This window comes from Convolutriloba macropyga, chromosome 1 (genome assembly GCF_964194025.1).
Source record: "Convolutriloba macropyga chromosome 1, txConMacr16.3, whole genome shotgun sequence".
NCBI lineage: Eukaryota > Metazoa > Xenacoelomorpha > Acoela > Convolutidae > Convolutriloba > Convolutriloba macropyga.
The window spans coordinates 46,232,079-46,254,318 of record NC_134468.1 but is presented as its reverse complement, the minus strand read 5'-3'; positions in this window follow the sequence as shown (position 1 = coordinate 46,254,318).

Below are 22,240 nucleotides of genomic sequence, written 5' to 3'. Positions count from 1 at the left end.
CAAAATTTTCATTTAGGAGGCTTCTCAAAGGAATCGCAAGTTGTGCTAGTAATCATTGGAGTTCACGTAGATTGTGTCATTTTAAGTGTGTTAATATGGCGAAATAAACAAAGTGGACTGAAGAAGCCCTTTTTCGAGCCATTTTTAATGAGAAAAACTGCATTTTGAAAAACATATCAGAAATTTGGGCATAAATTTTGGATGCCACAGTTCAACAGCACTAATCTATTTCTAAAGGTAAAACAAACACTACTATTGTTAACAATTTAACATTTTTGCAGCCAACTTGGCAGGAAATTGCGTAAAAATAAGGAAAATGTGAAATAAAACAACGAAAATTAGTCAGATGTTAACAAAATTTTAAACCTCAATAAGTGTGTGGAATAAACTAATTTCTGAGAAATCTTTTTTCAATATATATTCTTCGCTAGAGGGTTTTATATTGGCACCCCTCAAAACCCTTTGCGATGGATATATCGATCGACCAAAATTAACTGAAAAAAAAACAATTTATTGTATGATTCCTACCCGCTGAAGAGGAGCGGAACAACAAGATTGTCTACCGTCGGGTAAAAATTAGTCTGACCATCCTCTCTAAGGTTTTTACTAGATCTTTTGAGATAACCATCCAGTTTTGCCCCGGGCTTTCGCGATATATAAAATTTTATTTTTATACGCCTCTTTTCATTCGTTCATGTACTCTTGTTTAAAAGAAACTGATTCAATTTTGATTAATGGACATATTTTACAAGGTTGCACATTTTTTGGTTGTGGATGCTCGCCTTAAGCGATTAGAAAATAATTAGATGAGAAACACTTCCAGCCTTATGCTGACAATTTCCAAGCTCATTCAATTCTTTACAAAAAGAACGACATTAAACAAATACGATATACGACCAAAGATATTTTAAATGAAGCAGTCATAACTCTTAATTCATTGTATACATTAGGCGATAAATAAAGATAATGAAGCAGAAAGTGCCAATGAGAAAACCAGGGACATTTTACCAGAATCTTTTATGTCATCCCTCCGATTTGCAAGGATTTATAGGACAAGTAGTGGCATTCCAAATTCATATACTTTGACAACTAAACCATTCAGTTTTCAAGATCTGATTAGTTTAACATCTAACTTTTAAGCTCTAAGAAATTAACCATCTTTTCAAATAAATTTGCATTTCACCACCATAGTTTTATTCTTGTAATCAGATGTCGAGAGGAATTTTTTGATTTAATGGCCTAGATATTACCCTCACGATAAGCAAAGTTAATGGGTGAAAAGAATTTGTTTAAAAAAAAATGCAAAATAAGGGGATTGAAGTGGAATGAGAAGAATGGAAAAAACCACTGAAAATATTTAGGATTAGCCGATAAACCTACAACAAAAACAGTAGGACATTTTCTATAATTCAATTAGGGCTGTGTAAAAGTAAAACTTAATGGCCATAATTAAGGTACTCATTCAATCTCATTAAGGTGCTCGTTAAAACTTATATATGCTCGATTGATAATAGCTGAAGATGTTAAATCAATTTAAGAGTTGGTTTTATTGAGACAAAATGTTTACTATTAGCCTCGAGGGCATATATTGTAGCATTTAGCCTCATTTTTATCTTCCTAAAACATCGAAAAATCTCAGTCAAAGATTACTCTTGTATCAAATCCAACGCGCTTTATTTGAAAGAAATCGACAAACCCACTCTTACTTTTTCAGATTAATATAAGACCACATTAATCTGCAAATCTGTAAAAAGATTCCAGTTCAATTCGTTATGAATACTCGCCCGCAGATAAGAAATATTATACATGCTTCTCGACATATGCTTGTTAATTTTAAACTTGTTCAGTTGCTTGTAAGATTGTGTTTGATAATCATTTGAAGTCATTGGGGTTGGGTCATTATTTTTAGCCTTCAATCCAGTTTAAGGACTTTTGCGAGATCTCGTAAGATGACCACCGTCCTGCCCGATCTTGCAAGATAGGCAATTTTCTGGCAAGATCTTCCAAGATTAGGGTTGCTTCGCAACAAACTGCTAGAATCTTGCGTGATAGGCCATCCGCCATCCTGTTCACACACACACACACACACACACACACACACACACACACACACACACACACACACACACACACACACACACACACACACACACACACACACACACACACACACAAACACACATGTTCATTTTTGGCGTTGTGAACTCGATTGATTTTGTTGCAAAATTCAAAAAATCCATTCCAAGAATGTTCAATTCGCAACCGTTTTTCTCTGAAACCCATGTTTTGAGATCTGTGTAATATTTACCTTCAATGTGAAATGAGATGGGGACATGAATGTAGCCTAACAATTTTAATCGTTCACCGTTCACTGCGATTGTTTTTTATTAGATTCAATTAGTTTAACATCGATCAGCGATAAGTTCTTGTAGAAAATCAAAGTTTGTTAAGAAACACGTTGCTCCTGTATCAACTAGAAACTGTGATTCGAAACATAAAAATATGTTTTTTACTGTCTCCGACGGCGTAAATGTACACGATAATAGAAATGTTAGTCTTTTTATTTTTGTACGGAGACTCGTCTGGTTTAAATTAATTTCATCTTGTTGATTGTCCACAAAGAATCCATTAACTTTATTTTCTCTGAATTGAACTCTGTTTGAAATACGGTCTCTACTGTTATCTCTAGAATTCTGATTAGAACTGTTACTTCCTTTATAATCCTGTCTTAGACTGTTTGACTCACTATACCTTGCTCGGCAATCGTTTCGATTATATTGTCGTTCCCGTGAAAAGTTCCTATAGTCCTGGGGTCTACGGTTGTTGGATCTGATACCAGAGCGCCTATCTCGATTTTCAAAGCTTTGTGAGCGATTTCTGAAGTTAATGTTCTCAGATCTAGGATAAGGAGAGTATGCGGCTGTCTGCGGCTGTCTTGGTTGTGGTAACTTTTTCATGGTCTATAGTCTTGTCTCTATCTATTCTGATTTCTATCATAACTATCTTCTCTTGGACGACGTCCTCTATAGCTTTGACAGTTATCTCTGATCTTATCTCTTTGCTTTGGTTGCTGTCTGTTTTGTTTTCTAAAGTCTGTTTGCATAGCAATAGGCTATTATGTGACCTGACTTTCTGCAAAATTTGCGAAATCGTGTGTGGTTTGGTTTATTTCTTGACTCATTTGGGTTGTAGGTTGCGCTAATTCTGTTATTTTCATTAAATTTGCCAATTCTTGGAGCTGGTCTTTTATACCATCTATCTACATTTTGTTATCTGTACTGCTCGAAGATGTGCCTGTGAAATCACTACTTACTGCAAAACTTAAATGTTTTGGTAACGGTAACTCTTTAGTGCTAACATGATTTCTAAGTTGTTCCCAGTTGTTCCCATGTTCCTCTTACAAAAAATTCCATACATTTAAATGCCATTGAGCATTTGTCAATGGGTTTGGCCATCCTTTTCCCACTGCTTTTGTTAGCCTGTGTACATAGCTTTTTATTAATTCTGGTTGTCTACGAATGTTTTCTACCTCAATTCTATTTCTGTACTTGTCTCTCGTCCGTGAATCTATTTAAGAAACCTGTTCAAACATCATTCCATGGTTCTGCTGGTGGCAAAGAATCAAACCTTTGGGCTGCTTGCCTCTTAGGACTGAGCCAAATAATGCTTTTCTGCGTGGGTCATATGCATTTTGAGCGTCTCCTCCTTCTGGCCTAAGTCCTAAAGAGAATTCTTTTTTCTCTCTTTGAGACTTAGAAAATCTGCTACGTCCTCATTTGGGTCTAAGCCTGTAAATTTTTTAAGAGAAAAGACTGGGTATGCTACAATGTTCGCCATTTTTTTAAGGTTTTTGGGTAATGATTATTTAAAATTTTTATGAAAAGATAAACGAAAGAAAACAATACAAAAGTTTAGTCAAGAGAAATTGAAGCTATGGAAAGATCAGAATGTAATATGAAATTCAAGAAAACTTAGACAATTTGATTAAACAAATGGTCCTATTTCAACAACACTATTTTGCGTACAAACAGCTTCCAAAGTTTTGTTAAAATTAGGGTTATTTTTTTGCGTGTGTTATGTAGCAAGCTAGTCCTGGAACGTTGTCAAAATTAATGAAAATGTACATATATTGCTTTTGCTTATCTATTTTTTAATTAGTAACTTTACCTAATTTTTGACCATGTGTAATAGTATGTTCCAAAAGTTAGCGTCAATATTCATTGACTTCAAATTTTGTTTTGAGGGTTTATTTTAGGCAGTGTCAGTTACCAATTTGATGAATAAATTAGTGAACTAGAGCTCAATATAACTATTCGGCGTGTGCCATTCCTTCAAAGTTTTGTAAAAGTCAGGTTTAGAACTTGCATATGTTATAAAACAGTGTAAACGCGAATCGTTGATAAACTTTTATTAAATAATCAGAGATTGTTTGTCGTTATTCAAGTTAACATTCAGATGCTTTGTATTAATATCAATAAGCTAAGTTGGAAGACAAAAAAAGAATAATTTTTCTTTTGTTTTCCACCTTGTTTTATACAAAAATATTTGAGATTAAATAATTATAAATATTAGTTCATTCGATGATAGCAACCATTTTCGGTTAGTCCGTATTCTATCCAGAAAAGTTTTTCTATGTGACGGAACTTTGGTTTTTGATTGCTTTCAGAGAATGCTGTTGTTAAAATTGGTCTAAATATTCTGACTCAATAGGAAATGATTTGGTTATGGCTATCACATTTCCTTATTAGAACACAAAAAACTTTTTCTTTTAGGATTATTTCTCTAATAAAATAGAAGTTTCCTCAAATTTATAGAGCTCATTATCTGGTAAGCGTACTAATTTCAGGTTCTGGTTGCTTTCACTCATTTATTGGAAGCTTGCGGTTGAGTGTACATACATGCTAAATCAATAATTGAGCCACGTTTATTAAGTCTATTGAACAAAAAAACCTAATGATGTACTTTCACACATATGGTTTTTTTAAATATGGTTACCTGACTTACAATTTTTGTTCTTTCAATAGGGTAGACGATTGTCACGTATGATTGTTCAACGTCGGTGACGTATTTGAGCACTCGACAGTCTGCTGAGTTATCCTTAAAACTTATTTGTTTGTCTCCTATTAGGTATTCCATACACTTTGTGCTAAAATCCTGAGCTATTAATTTGTTGAAGTGAATTTTTATGCAAATTTATACGTACTCTAACAAGTACAATTGAATATATGGCTCTGAAAAACGAAGGAAAATCTTAAATATGACAAAATAACAGTAAAAGGAACGTTTACTTAGGAAGGTTGCACGAAAAGATCGTGATATGTCTGTTAAATTGCCGTTTTGGTGGTTAGTTTTGGACAAAACGCTTTGTTATTATTAGTAGATTAACTCACAACAGGTGTTGATAGGCTTTTAACGGCTATTTGTTGTCAGTTTGTTTGAATATTTGTTCAAACTTGATGATTTTTGGCGAATTTTTTTTGTAAGTTTGATATGAATTTTGGGATTTGTACCGTCAATTTGTATCCAAAATGAGATATTTTCAGCTTTCGTGTTTCAAATTGGGTTATTTTTCACAAGTTTCGGTCGGGCAATTTTTGGATTATCTCGGCCCATTTTGGATCAATTTTGGGCACAAAGTGACAAGTTGGGGTCATTTTTTATCAATTACAAGATCAATTTAGGCAAAATGTTGAAAAATTTGGGCAACTTTTGACAATCTTTTACCAAAAGTGGGTGTGTTCTTATTGAAACAGGGCAAAGTCGGGAAAATTTTGGCTAATTTTGAATTTTTTTTGACAAATTTGTGCTACTATGTCAAAAATTTGGGTCAAATCTAAGAATTTCTGGTCGAAATTTTTCCAATTTTGTGTTTGAAAGCACAAATTGTGCTTGAAAATTACTAATTTTAGTCAATTACTGGTTACTTTTAGGCAAATTTTGGAATTAAACCGATCAAATTGCATGAAATTTGAATAAAAATTGAAACATTCTGGTCAAAAATGGGCAAATGTAGGAACAAAGGGTCTAAAATTGGGCAATTTTTTGGTAAAAAATGAAAAATTTTGATCTAGATTAGGGAATTTTAGGGCTAAATGAGCTTCAATTGGCAACTTTAGAGGAGAATTTGGGCTTATTTTGGGCAATTTTAGTAACATTTGCTTCAATTATTTACTCAACTCTGGGGTGATTTTAGGCAAGAAACACAAAATTTCTCCACCAAACGGGACTAAATTCTTCAAAAATCTGATATAATTTGAAAATTTTGTTTATTTTGGACATTTCTGGTGAACAATCGTGTATATTTGGCTGATTTTTGGAAGAATTCTCACTATTTCCTGTTAATTTAGTCAGAAAATAGACAAAATTGGACTAAAAATCTGATAAAACAAACTTTGTTTAACTCAAAACCGCAAAACTTTAGAAATTCAGGGGTGAAATTGAGGCGTTATAGTGATTGCTGGGGCGTTTGTTAACAATACAACGATTTTGTAGCTATCAGAGTGAGTTATTACCTTTTTGAGACATTAATAGATACACTATACATGTATAATGAAGCAGAACATCGTTAAACTGGGCTTATTTGCATGTGGATCAATTTGTTGTTGTAATACTATGGGTTTGGAGGATGATAATTTTGATAATTTAGACAATAAATCAAAAATTAAGATGTTTAAGACACGCTAAACTAAGTTACGGACAAAATATGAGAGCTAGATTAAAAGAATATGGGTGTATCATTTCGTATATAGGACTAGGGGGAATATTACAGTTCTTTATGCTAAGAGTTTTAAGGATTTGGTTAAGTTGAACACAATTATTTAGTCTAAAAGTAACATTAATGTGACCGGTCTGGTCTAACTTTGTGCGGGGGGGGGGGGGGGTACAAAGACGTGTGTTTATGATACACAATTAGTTACTCACGTGTGCGCTTAAAAAACCAACCTACAGTGTCAAAATTTGGGTCTGAGAAGCAAAGAACCGGTGCTCAAAGTTTCTAATTCAGTGGACTGCTCTTTTGTGGGGAGAACCCGTCTCTTTTGGTCGGCCGTAATTGAGAAGTTCAGAATCTTAGAACATCTCGCTCAGGTACTGGGATAGCGCGGTATGTGGCCCTACCATATAACCTGTGTGACCTCTGGGTTTTTGGTTTGGAAAACTAGCCACAAGAATTCCACCAGGTCCCTAAATGTGTGAGCAACCGAAATTCTTTATTCCTCGTCGCACCAGTTTTTAACTCTGATGTGGTAGGGATTTTATTCGCATGATTTTAATTACCTTACTAGAGCTAAACCAATATTATTGACGCGACCTTAACTAAATGCTAGAATAAGTCTCACTAAATGCTCAAAATGTTCTTTGCTTATTTCCAATTCTATGTGTTATTTGCTAGAAATAAAATTGATTAGATATAAAGATTAATTATGAAACAGATAGAAAAGATAGAGCACAATTGGGGTGTAAATCCTACTTGAAAATATTGCGGGGTATCTAATCTTAATCAATAAACTAAATCCATCTTACTGCTGAATGTGAATGTTACTCTAAGTTTGTTTTGCTATAAAATCGGCGGACTTACAATCGCTGCTGTTATTCCCGCTTAGTGGAGATATAGAGATTTCGATCTTAGAGTAGAGAGAGGAAGAGAGAGAGAGAGAGAGAGAGAGAGAGAGAGAGAGAGAGAGAAGTTTTTAGTTGAAACTGAAGCCGCTTAAGTTGCGCTGGTTGAGTTGAGCTCTTATTTCGTTCAACAGCAATTTCTAGGCTCGTACGTGTTTAAACTTGAGGCAACACGACTCCAAAATCAGAAGACTTATGACTAGCTCCGAGTTAGTTTCTAGGTCACTTGTGGAGCCGACTATTATTCGTCTTTAGTCATATATTCGTTTCAGACTTGCTGCGGTGAAGAGCGGCCTGGATAGCTTCAGTATCTTTCGCTTAATACGCTTATCAATAGCGGCAGTGAATCAGCCGCCATGGACTATAGTGTATTAAATAATACACAGCAGTGTTTGGCCATGAATAATGTATTCCTTCACTCAACGCATTTCACGCAGCAATGCTCTCTCTTAATATTCCGTCAGTTTAGACTAAGTCTTAAGTGTTCACGAAGTCGACGGTTTAAAAACTATAAACGCTCTGTGGTATCGGTACTTGCGGCGGCAATTATCCAATTAGAAATACTGAAACACAATCACACACACACACACACACACACACACACACACATATATATAAATATATATATATATATATATATATATATATATATATATATATATATATATATATATATATGTATATATAAGTCTACATGTAATAGCGGCAGTGAATCAGCCGCCATGGACTATAGTGTATTAAATAATACACAGCAGTGTTTGGCCATGAATAATGTATTCCTTCACTCAACGCATTTCACGCAGCAATCTCTCTTTATATTCCGTCAGTTTAGACTAAGTCTTAAGTGTTCACGAAGTCGACGGTTTAAAAACTATAAACGCTCTGTGGTATCGGTACTTGCGGCGGCAATTATCCAATTAGAAATACTGAAACACAATCACACACACACACATATATATATATATATATATATATATATATATATGTATATATATATATATGTATATATATATATATATATATATATATATATAGATCTGTTTATATATATGACAAAACCTTCTCGTAAAAAGTGTTACACACATATATTTATATATACATTTATAAGTATAAAAAATATATATATATATATATATATATATATAAATAAATTTATATATACATATTTATGTGTGTGTATATTTAATATATATATATATATATATATATATATATATATATATATACATATATTTATATCTATCTATATATATATATAAATAAATTTATATATACATATATATGTGTGTGTATACTAAATATATATATATATATATATATATATATATACATATATTTATATCTATATATATATATATATATATATATACAAATGTATATATATATATATATATATATATATATATATGGCAAAACTTTCTCGTAAAATGTGTTCCAACTAAGAAAAAGCTCTTAGTTTTTTTATTTCTTCCCAAGGAAACATCAATTTTGTCGATTTTTCATCAAAAACGCTGAAAAGTGACAAAAAATTTTACAAAATTAACATACAAACAACACCCAATTAGTCATTATTAATTGTTGGGGCAAAAGAGCGGTTAAAAACTTTGTTGCTAACTCCATTTTAACTAGCACAAAATACTTTATTTCACATTTTTCTCTCAAAAATCACCAATATTTGCACATTTTTGACCTTTTTTTGTCAAAAAATACAAAAAATGTAGGAAAAACATATCCATAAATAATGTTTAATAAAAACACGATTCCTCGACAGTATTTCTCCTAACATATTTTTACACTTCTTAAGATCTAAAAAAAATTCTTATTGGCCGTGAAAAAGAAATATTTTATCTCTTTTCCACCAAAAAACACCAATTTTCGAATTTTTTTCAAAATTTTGTCTGCTTTTGCCGCAAAATAATTTACCTTGGGCGCTCCATTCAAAATTTTTGAAACCCAAATCTTTACTAAAACTCAATTGGCTCCCATACCATACATTTCTCAACACATTAATGACCCGTAAAATCACATTTTTAACCAATTTTCAGTCAATTTTTAAACCACAATTTCTTCAAATTTTCAGTCAATTTTCACGATATTTTTCATGCGATATTTTCAGTTCGAAATTCTAATTAAAACTTCTCTCCAAGCTTGAAATTCAACGAGCTTCCAATTTCATTTTTTCGCACTTACTTGTTAATTCAAACATCTGCGCAATACAACACATAAAATAATACCATTTGTGCGGTCTCAGACTCTCAAAGGCTTTAAATTTTTCACTTTGAAACAAAAACTGATCAAATTTAAACTATCTTCTTCTTCCCTTACCTCATCAACTTTTTGTTAAAAAATTTTACAAGTTCCACCACTCTCATATCACCAAATTGACAAAAAAAATTACAAGCCATTGCCAACCACAAAATACAAATTTTTTTTCAAAAAAAATTACATGTTTTTGTCACTTGCACAAATCGAGAAAATTTTAACCAGCTTTTGTGCCCACCCTTTAATTTCCCAGAAACTCTTTTTTGTCCCCCTTGCCGTTTAATTCCCAGTAACACTTTTTTGTCTCCACCCGTTAAATTCCCAGTAACACTTTTTTGTCCCCACCCGTTAAGTTCCCATATTAGTGTTAGTTGAATTAAGACAAAGCTGATCAAATTTAAACTATCTTCTTCATCCTTTACCTCATCAACTTTTTGTTAAAAAATTTTACAAGTTCCTCCACTCTCTTATCACCAAATTGACAAAAAAAAATTACAAGTCATTGCCAACCACAAAATACAAATTTTTTCAAAAAAAATTACATGTTTTCGTCACTTGCACAAATCGAGAAAATTTTTACCAGCTTTTGTGCCCACCCTTTAATTTCCCAGAAACTCTTTTTTGTCCCCCTTGCCGTTTAATTCCCAGTAACACTTTTTTGTCTCCACCCGTTAAATTCCCAATAACACTTTTTTGTCCCCACCCGTTAAGTTCCCATATTAGTGTTAGTTGAATTAAGACAGGTTCAAAAAAATCACACGAAATTGGCTTCAACGTAACGTAAATTTCATCTGAGCCAAGTACAGAGATTTTATGAGAATAGTTTTACTTCTGATTGTGAATCCAAGCGGTTATCAAGGAGAGGATTTTGTTTTTCTTATTTAAAAATATTAAGATAGTGCAATAGGACAGTTTCTAATTTATTGACATACACATAGACATACAAAAATTAGTATAGCTGAATGAGAACAAGCAAACTGTAGTTGTGCGATAATAAATTTTCGATCTCAATTAAATGCAGAATCATCAATTTTTGCTTCTATCCAGAAGAAGAATTCAAGATGCCACACAGTGGAGACCACACACTCATTTTGTTTCTGTGACAGGTGCGAGAACTACAACATGATCGAAGAACTCATATGCTCGAACAATTCAGCTGTGCAATAAACAACGTTTGTATAGTCGACTCTCCGTGACAATGGTTGTCACTTTGTTACAATAACCGAAACAAAACGAAATTTGAGAGATTGAGGCTCTTAATTAATAAATTTTTCTGTGGTCTATATAATTGTTGAATGATAGAAGCAAAACAATGGAAGATGCTAATTCAATCAAAAATTTGGTGTGATGAGACGCTGTTTATTGTTAGACTTTGATGGCTTGTATCACAATTTACTCTATTAGTCCTTGTGTAGCAATTTAAAAACTGGATGTACACCTCCAGCCAATCAGAGACTGAGAAGACACTATTCCCTTATATAAAGCGCATGCTCCACTTATTCTATTTAGTCTGTTAGTTTAGATACACCATGTGTATACTCTTGCTTCCAGTGCTGTATTGTATTACCACCGTGTTAATAGAAGTTTATCTTCAGTGTTTTACAGAGTCGGTTATTCTTAGAGATATAGGTAAGCCTAATTCGCGCGCAGAAATAAGTAGCCCTAGCTCTTTATACTTAAGGCAGTGAAAGGAGCCCACAACGGGTCTTCCTTAACTGGTGCGACCAGTGAGTTAACGAACTCTAAACGTAAAAAGAACTCACACAAAACACACTAATTTCTCTTGAGACAAAGACCTAGAGCTAGTTTATATATCTTCATACTCTTTTTACACTTAAAATTTAGAAAAAAAGGAAACACAACCCAAACAAATTGTCAAATAAATAAATGTAATAACACCAGTAATAATAAGTAAAATAAGCCGTAACACTAGCCAAACGTTAACTAAATTGGATACACATTGCGAAGTGTTACAATTAGCCGTTCTGACACAACAAAAAAACGTCTTAGACATGAATTTTTACCTTTTAAAATTACACCAAGATGAATTAAATCTACTTCTAAGTAAATCGAAGCAACTCAATTACCACTATTTTTGCGGTAGAGCAACTGCTTCTTCTCTCTGTACCAGATAAAGCTTCACAAGTCTCACGAACAGCTTTTCTTTGACACTTAATTGAAACTTACTACGGAGCTGAACTTACGAAAGGCTCAATTCTTTTTATTTTCGACCCCCTCACTGAAACTTATATGTCACTAATTTATGATTTATGACACTTTATTTAACCCACTATCATACATACTTTTTGATGTCCTTAAGGGAGTATGGACAGTGCAATTAGAAAGTCGTCATTTGTTTTTATAAAACACTTAGCGTCAACACTAAATACCGCTGTCTAACAATCACGAAAAGAAACCTTACAAAAAATCGCTAGACAGGAAATTGAAAGTTTCACTAACCTCATAAAACCGTACATAAGTTCAGCAAGAGATGCAGATTTATCAGAGGCGGACATATTGGACTCGCCCACACTTCTATCCTGGTACATACACAAATTTTGGAAAAATTTATTGAAACATATTTCTTCAGCCACAGGATTTATAGCAGACACATACCCCAACTTATTGTTCTACAACCAGAAACACTAAATTAAATTTATGACAGAATTTTTTTTCCAGAAAATTTTGTAACTATCACAAATGTACGGTCTGAAATTATACAAAACCTAAAAATTGATCACGAGAAATTAAAAATTAATATTCATAATGCGGAACATCAACCATTCACATTTACAAACATTACATAAAATTCAAATACACCCCCGGAGCATCATCAATGGAAAACATGGATATTATAGTTCTTTCACGACTGATGGATTCCAATTTTGAATGAGACCACAGAAACTATAATAATAATGAAGCAATTAACGATACAACTAATAAAATAAAAAGTTATGAAAACCACAGAAATAGACAACCTGTGATTTCAATCTCATTGACACGAAACTTGGATCCGTTAAATACAACTCTTCAACTACTACCTAATATAAATACACCATTACCACGCTTACAAAGACAGAAATCAATACACTTTAACGCTGAGCCTGTTATATTGAACAGATTGACCCAACCAGTATCGATAAAAAATCAAAATATTCAATTAACCCCTCAACAACAGGTCATTTTTGTCAGGCTAATTAAATCACAAAATAGTCAGCAGACAAACAACGCTCCAAGTCCATACAATTTGCAAGCAGCGTTTACGCAAGCACTTTCAACAGTTGTGCATACACTTATTTAGGAGGCTCAGTACCCATGCAACACTCACTAAGACCTATTGGTGGTACTGACCCCACGTACACTATAGAAGACTTTCTAAACTCTATCACAGCAGCGAACATGGTAACAACAGCAAAACCCAAACAAGTCGACTCAACATATCATGAAGCATGGATTTTAAAACGAATCACCATTATACAGACGGCCTTAATCGGCCCTGCACAGTAATGGTATTCAGATTTACTACTAGAAATCAAAAAGAACTGGCAAGCGTTCTACAGAGAATTTCAAAAGACCTTTGATAACCATCAATCACAAACACAAGAGAAACTACTTCTAGAAAGCTTAACACGTGCTTCAGGAGAACAATTGAAAACATTAGCATTTAGAAGCAAATGGGTGAAAAAGCATATGTTAATAACGTGAGAAATGTACAAATGGATGGCGCGCTGGCATAGCTCTAGATATACAATTAGCTAATATAGCCCTTAAAAAGAATGCTATTCTCACGTGAACAGCATTGGAACCCCAGCTTCCTTTTGCATAGTTAGTTGAGAAAAAACATCAAGAAAACAAAACTCGAACACATATTGATATACAGAAAATAAGCACAAATTACAACTTTTTGATCATCCATAAATAATGTATCTATTGATATAGATAATCTCACAGTAGATGATGTACGCACTATGAAACGTGATTTTTAAAACCGGATCAACGTATTACGGCACAAGTACTCAAATTTTAAAGGGAAACAACTATTCTCTAAACTCTGTAAAAATTGCTTACGATCAGGACACAATATCTCCACTTGCCCCAAAAAGAGTTACCTAACACCCACTTAAAGAACTTGACTTCCAAAAGCAAACATTTAACCAAGCAAGGAAAGAAACCAAAATCTCCCGAATACAGAAATTACATCAAATAATAAGACTGGTAAACCACTACAATTTCCCCATAGCTCACGGAGCAATAGTAGAGAAAATCGAGATACTTCTCGATATAAAACCCCTATTAGGTCTTCAGTTTCGAATTCCATACCGTATTATGGAAGTAGTAACTTTAAGACCAATGTAGAACGGGTTCACCACGCCCTAGAACATAAAATTTCCAGAAAAAAACCAAATTACAACAATAACAACGATTACTCCAGTAACTCTCGAGCACAATTACCTAATTATAATGCAGATTGAAATCGTTCACGACAACCATTCTCACGCAACCTCCTTTGAAAAGTACAAAGCTACAATAATTCACTTCTAGACCAAGAAGAGACAGAAGACAAAACTTCAAACGCTGAACAAACGGAAACACAAATGTTTCAGAAGAACAAGTTCCAGAACAGCAATTTAACGATTTACTCTTGGAACTCAATTAAGCTACACAATAGGAATATTTCAACTGTCAGGAGGAAAGTAATACTCTCACAGAAAAATATATTCTTTCCACATTGTGTAAAAGTAGTATTTGGCGACAACCCCTTACAATCTTGACACAACAGACGCCCGATCCTACTAGAACAATTTCCCAACCACATCTTGAAATTGACTTCCTAATTGACTCGGGGGCCACAATTATTCTATTAATTGATGTTGCTTGGAGTGAAATTATAGAATACCATAAATAACAGTTAAAATCATCAACATTTGTTCTCTCAGAAACAAACAATTCGAAATTACAGTCACACGGAACTCTAAAACTCTCTCGTTGCCCTGATGTAATGAACACAGAACTCATCAGAAAACGAATTTTACAATAACCGTTCACGTTTTAAATACAAAATTTAAAATTCTAGAAACACCAATCTTAGAAAAAAATGTAGAATACTTAAAATGCTGATCCATGCAATAGAGATCAAAAATAGTTATGAGAAAAAGATCTTAAAATTCTTCGTATCTTCCACAAAACCACCAATATATTATTCAAGATTATTTCTCGTTATAGGAAATTATGCATTATACTTCCAACCGTTTGAGCACAAAATTCTAAGTTATTCACTCACTGCATACGAATGCAAAAGAAAATATACAGATAGAAACATAGTTTACAAATACGACTTCTCATTTATACCACCACCAAAAAATGTTCCTTTCGATAATGGATATAAACAATTTGGAATATCCCTTTCAATACTTTATTCAAATTCTCATTCGAAGTCTTTTAAACCACCCACTAACACTACTAAAAGGATTAAATGGATATAAACAGCAAGATGTTTCATTTAAAGACAAATAAATCACGAAATATCGCACTCAAGAACTCACTGATTTTGTGGATCACTACACAGCAGGTTACCTTACACACGGTACATCAGAAACACTTATGAAACTAATTTGCTTATATTTTGCCAAGTAGCAAGAACGTGAATATTAAACACAAAAAAATCATTTCACATACCATTTGACACTTCTATTTTCAAAGAATCAGAGAGAAATTGTCTCCGATTGTTCAATTTTGATCACACTAAACAGAACTAAAATCGTTGAACAATTAGCACATCTTTTGCTACAGTATCAACACTGTTAACTAGACCCACCTCTAAAAGCAACTGCACTATTCAAAAAAAAACAACGAGCTACTAATATACATCCACAGCTCCAGGAACGAGTACAGCACTTATTTAACATTTTAACACATTTTGGCATAATTCCACCTGTTAAAAATACTCATTCCCTCACTAGACGGAACGCATTGTTTAATCCAGTAATTATACTTAGAAAGGTAGAGTCACTAAAAATTGTTCTTGACGCCCGTCAATTAAACACAATGTTTGACAAGGTTAAAAGTACTTGGCCAATAGAGCCAACAAAAATATTGTTTAATCGGATAAAACGATTGGTTTTCTGAGTAACTGACATGAACAGCGAATATAACCAAATTCGATTAGATAAACCCTCACAACGACCGACAAATTTGCCGGACACCAGTACTGTTTTAAACTATTTTTGAACGGTATCAGTATCAGCCCAGCCGCTTTCTAATACCTTATGAGTAGTATATTTAAACCATTAATTTGTCAGAATAAGACCATCGCGTATCTTGACGATGTCTTTATTCAAGATACCACGACAGACACATTGTTAAAAACACTACAGAAATATCGCAAACTTCTCAAAACTGAAAATCTCGAAGTCGCCCCAGAAAAATCTTTCTTTTTTTTAGAATCAGTCAAATTCTTCGGACACCAAAATCTAAAATTATCATATACATCCACTTGAATCCAAAATAGATGTCTTCTTAAAGTTACAACCGCCTAAAAAAAACGAAACTAATGTTTTTAACATTTATCTTCAAGGATTTTAAACATTTATTTTCAAATATTTTTACAATTTACAAGTAACCCATAGAACTCTCTATCTCCAAATTAAAGGCACAGAAGATTTTAACTGGACACCAGAACTACAACAAACGTTTGATAGAGTTAAGAAGGAGCACACAGACCGCACACTACGTCCCGCAACTCCTTACTCAGAAAAGCCTTCCTTTATTCTATGTGATGCCTCAAACTTTGGCGTCCGAGTTGCACTTCTCCAGAAAGATCAATTTGGGAAATTGGAAATGGTATCCGCGAATTATCGCTTGTTTTCTACCACAGAACTCAGACATTCATCCATTCTTCACGAATGATCCGCCATAATCTATGCACTTTGGAATTTGAATTCTACATACAGGTGTCACAACACCCTGTCATTCTATGCACTGACCACAAACCTAATACTTTTTCGTTTAAACAAAATAACAAGCCAAATCACAGAGTTTACAACTTATACTAATCAAGTTTCCCAACTTACACATAGTTTTGACAGAAGGAACGAACATTTCAGTTCCGGAACCACTAATTTGTTCACTTACGACAAATACAGGATGAACAGGATGCTAGAAATCTTTGATTCGATAAAACTCTTTATGAGACATAATCAACATACACAAACAAAACAGGGCCACTATGCTGTATCAAAAGAATTTTATCAAAACAGTAAATACAAACACTGCAGTAGAATCAACACACTTTCCTATATATCCTACAATAAAAGACAACTATTTCAAAGTACGACTCGAAAACAATCTCTACCTCCCCGTCTCAAAGCACGAGTATAAAATAAGTGCACAGCCTTTAGCACAAGTGCACAATAATAAAACTTAACAGTTAAAACAAAACCAACCATACCAAGAAATCTATCCTATGGTACAACACACTGAATACGAATAGACCAGAACCATTTTTACCTGACGTTAAAAATGCAAATTATGCAGAACTGATGAATGGAACAAATTTATCAGTCCCTGCAATGGATGATTTTGTACCTAATTCGTCAGAAAAATACAATTATTTTTATGACGAACAAACAGAGGTCACTGACACACTTTTATAAGAACCACAAAATCAACACCCTGTCTTACGACCAAATTATTCTTTGGTAACAATGCAAAAATCGACCTACAATACCTACTTTAACAATCCGAACAAATTAGGGCCTTTTAACCTATTATAGACGCTTCCAAGACCTAAGCGTAAACGAAAGTAGTCGGCTCCTATTTTGCATACAAGAAACACAATCGCCAAAAATCTGTTTACCATTTTCTCTTCTCTGAACAGTATTTCGTTTGTCTGAACTCGTTCGTCTATGTTATAGTAGACGCTTTTACAAACTATGTTGTTCTTCATCCTGCCCCCAGAAATGATGTAGCGAAGCAATAAATATCATAATCCAAATCTGGATAGCTACATTTGGAATACCCCATTCTTTAGGTGTTGACGATGTAATTGAATATATTAAGGGCGAATTTGAACATTTTGCCGCATGTAAAACGTACAATTTAAACCAAGCACGCCATTGAATTCACATTTTACATTAAATAGGAATCTCTTACCATATTATCTCGTTTTCGGAAAAAAAGCCAATAATGTTTAACCAATCTTCCATCACAAACAGTTTCGGAAATTGTAATCCGTCACAAAATTCTCCATTGCCATTCCTTTCCAAAACACAGAAACACAGATCATCTTGCTCCCAACACCAAGCTAAAAAATTGTAGAAAGGAACTTTTGTACATTGTTTCCTAAATTGTGAAAAAATACTTTCAGAAATTATAATGATGTACACAATTATCTCAAACAAAATATATATTCATGCAAGTTCGTAAACTGTCGTTTTGGAGCGGCTCAGCCTTTAGAAATAATACTTATGGTTTAATTGTAAACAAAGTTTCACAAATTGGAACTTCAAAAATATTCAACCACAGAAACTTGGCCCTTACAAAATAATTGATACCCCACAATGGTAACATTAAATTAGAAGACTTTTCAGGGGAACAAATGACTAGCCATCGCAGTATTATTGTCCCTTATTATCGCAAAGAATTTTTCGTTCAAGAACAACTGGGGAAAAACTTCTCCGATAACTACTTATTACGACTTCACCAAAAATAAAACGACTATCACAATGTCGAAATCCGTTTTGTTTGGTCTAGACAGCCCGGGCATACATCCAAATACTGAACCTTACCCCCACCATCTTGTAAATCGTCTGGATTACCCGAGACAAACTCGGAAATCTACACAACTAGGGACGTCCGTTTACGAAAATAACCGACAAAGGAAGAGTCTTTATACCACAGTAAAAGAAATAGGCTTCACGAACAACGCACTTCTACAACATGTATATATATATATATATATATATAAATATATATATATATATATATATATATATATATATATATTTATATATATATATATATATATATATATATATATATCACTACTATAACACACAAATTCACTCCTCTCGCTTTACTTAGCTTAACACAATTTAGCATAATACTCTAAATAACTCATAATTAGAAATCCAATTAAAATATAGTTTCCCAGTTCTCTCACATGAAAGGGATTATTTGGGTAGTTTTTTCGCCCCTCTCCCATCTAGTGCAATTACTCTGTGAGAAAACCTGACAAAGCACTTCCAATGAGCTAGCAAAGCATATGGACTACCTTTCTACCTCCTACCTTAGCAGAACCACAAAAACCACTTCATCAGAAAATAAAAAATAGGGAAACACAGGCCATTCACCACGAATACAAACGAAAGTAAATTTTCTAAATCTTATGTTAGTAGCCGCCCGAAAGATCGGTCTGGGAATAATTCCCAAATCAAATTAGTTTAACGAGAAATGACTAAGCGAAGTTTTTCTTCACGAAGGAAAGTCGTGGTCAGGGTGAACCGCATCGTATAAATTCTCTTCACAGTCCATCCTGCTTGCAACTCAATTTCTTTCTCTCTTCTTTCCTGATCACAAACCCAAACTTTGAATCTCTCGCTCTCTCATTTAGCTCTACGTTTTCTCTACGAAAAAATTCTAAGTTTTCCAAGAAGCACTTTTAATCATCAAAAAGGAGAAACTTTAATCAGATCGCAGAAGCAGATCAATCAGCTCACAGAAGCACGATTTGCGTACGCTCACAGCAGCCTTAACTCAATTTTCTGCTTTCAGCCTAACAGTAATGAAATTTCAACTCGTCTACACTAAGAAACAGGTAGGCAAATAACTTCACAGCACAGACCGGAAGTGCTGTATTCTAGGATAAGCTGACAGTTTTAGGCCTATACATATTTAAAACAAAACAAATACGTTTTCAAGACCTTTTCTATTATCTAGACTAACGTGTTGTGATTGGGTATTTTTTATACAGGATTTCAACAACGAACACATTGCTCTTTTCTATGTTCCAATTTTTCCACCACAAGCAACACCAGAAATATCTGAACTTCTCTGCAATGATATTGTGTACACGCCACGCTAAACTTACACGCTATCCCAGCCTCTGATGATAGAAAGTATATCATGAAACTTCTTAAGTTGGATGTACAATAACCTTGAATACCCATAAATTATTTTTTCTTTTAAACGAAAACATTATAAAATTGGCGAATTATTAACAGTTTTATCTGCCTACTTTTTAGATGTCATGTGCAAACACAAAAACTTCCAGCCAGAATCACCCTTCGCTGCATTCCGAGATAGTATATCCATTTTGAACTTACTTATAACTGTCGTTTCATCTTTTAATCATTATAAAGTTCTCTATAGTGACCAGAGCCCCACACTGGGCCAACAATTAAGGTCACAGTTGTCTCTTCTAACCTACAACCCAACTCTAAACAAAGTGTTCCATCGGTCTCAAAAGCACCAAGCTGTTCATATAAGGACACCAATAAACAATCCACTCCAAAAAAATCATTACTTAAGATGTTTAATAAAAAAAACCACAAGCACAAGAAACCGAAGGACAGCCGTACTGTGTCATTACTACAGCCAAATTTGCATATAGACCTCGTCTTACCGGACACTTCCCCGTTTCACCCCACAGTCAAAAACCCCATATTCAAATATCAGAGTCAAGCGCCAATACACCAAACGCAAGCACAACAACAACAACAGCTAATTACGTAAACTTTATTGCAAGCCACAACTTTACAACAACAAACATCATTTATACCTGCTCTACCACAAGCATCAAACTCTGAAATTTTCAGTTATTTGGACACACCACAATCCTCTACTCAACCAATTAAGACAATTGTATCCTAATTTCCACAGCCAATTCACACTTTCTCTAATATAGACAACTCACCACAAGGTATTAGTCTTTTTTCAGACACTTCCACCTCTGATCCACTAAGCTCACAGTTGTCCTCATCAACTCCAACACAGATTGCGAATAACCCATTTATTCCTTCACAAGGACCTGTAACTAGTATTCAACTTGTACACCCGCAAGCTCACTGGTACCACTTTTTTATTATAGTCAATTCATCACTTTTTCAAAGTTCGCTACCACTGAGTTTTCACGGTACACAACCTATAAGAAAACAAAAATAATACTAGAACTTATTAAACTTTATCACTAAAACTTGACCCAACATTTGTAGTTCCCCCACCCGCCCTCTTCAGAGACCATAATAACGGTGAACAAATACAAAAGTGGGCAAAACAAAGAATTACTAAATCCTACAAGGTTACACCAGTACAAAAACAACAACGAGCACACGACCCATCTAAACAATTTAAAATTACTTTCTTCTTTGAGATTATAGTCGAACAAGACAAAACAATTTTTCACCCACCAGCTGCAGCTCCAACTAGATTAACAGTTAAAACAAATCCATCACCAAACCAACGAGCGCATGATAATCCTTTACCCACAAGCCGCTGCTCGGCCTATTCTTTGGGTTTAAGCCGCTGCTATAAGCCGCTGCTCGGCCTATTCTCCGCCACCCTTTATTTTTCAAGAAAAACATTAAAATATATACACAAATAATACCGCAGGATATTTTGTTTTTTATAAACCTCACTCTGGACTTACACATGTCCATTACAAATTTAATCACACTCTTGACTGATTTATTCTTTTCACACCCATTACCCATCAAGCAACCCATTAAAGTTGAAAAACGCAATATTTCCACTCCACATTGGGAGATTAAGACCTGATAGTAACTCACTACAATTTCTCCCCACAACAGATCAAAGATATGCAGTATTATAAGCTCAATGAGATTGGCGAATGTAATATCAAACCAGCAGACTTTCAGATGCTCCCTACCCAAGTACCCATCTTTTCACAAATTTGAACACTTCAAGTACGCGCATACACCATACATGCAAAACTCAGCGACAAGGAAAGCTTTTGCTAAAAATCTCACTTAAGAGAGGTTTCCGGTTTGATCACGATAATTGGTATGTTAACAATATTGAAAGACATTTCATTCCCACAGAAATTTAAGCTCGTAGAGAGCTTGCACGCAATGGTCTCCTCAATAGACAACACTATCGCCCACAATTATTTCAATTTGAGTTACATAAGGACCCAGGCTGGCAAGCCAACATCCAAGCCAAACAAGGCCCTTTCCAATTAGATCGTTATCGCCCTTTGCTTTTCAGCAAAAAAAATATTGTTTATAACCCAAAGGACCATGAATGGATTCCAAATGCAACAGATAATCTTTTGCCTAACTGCCCCGGACAAAACGCAAACTACGAATGTCACGCCATTCACACTCTAGGATCGTCACTCCAACTG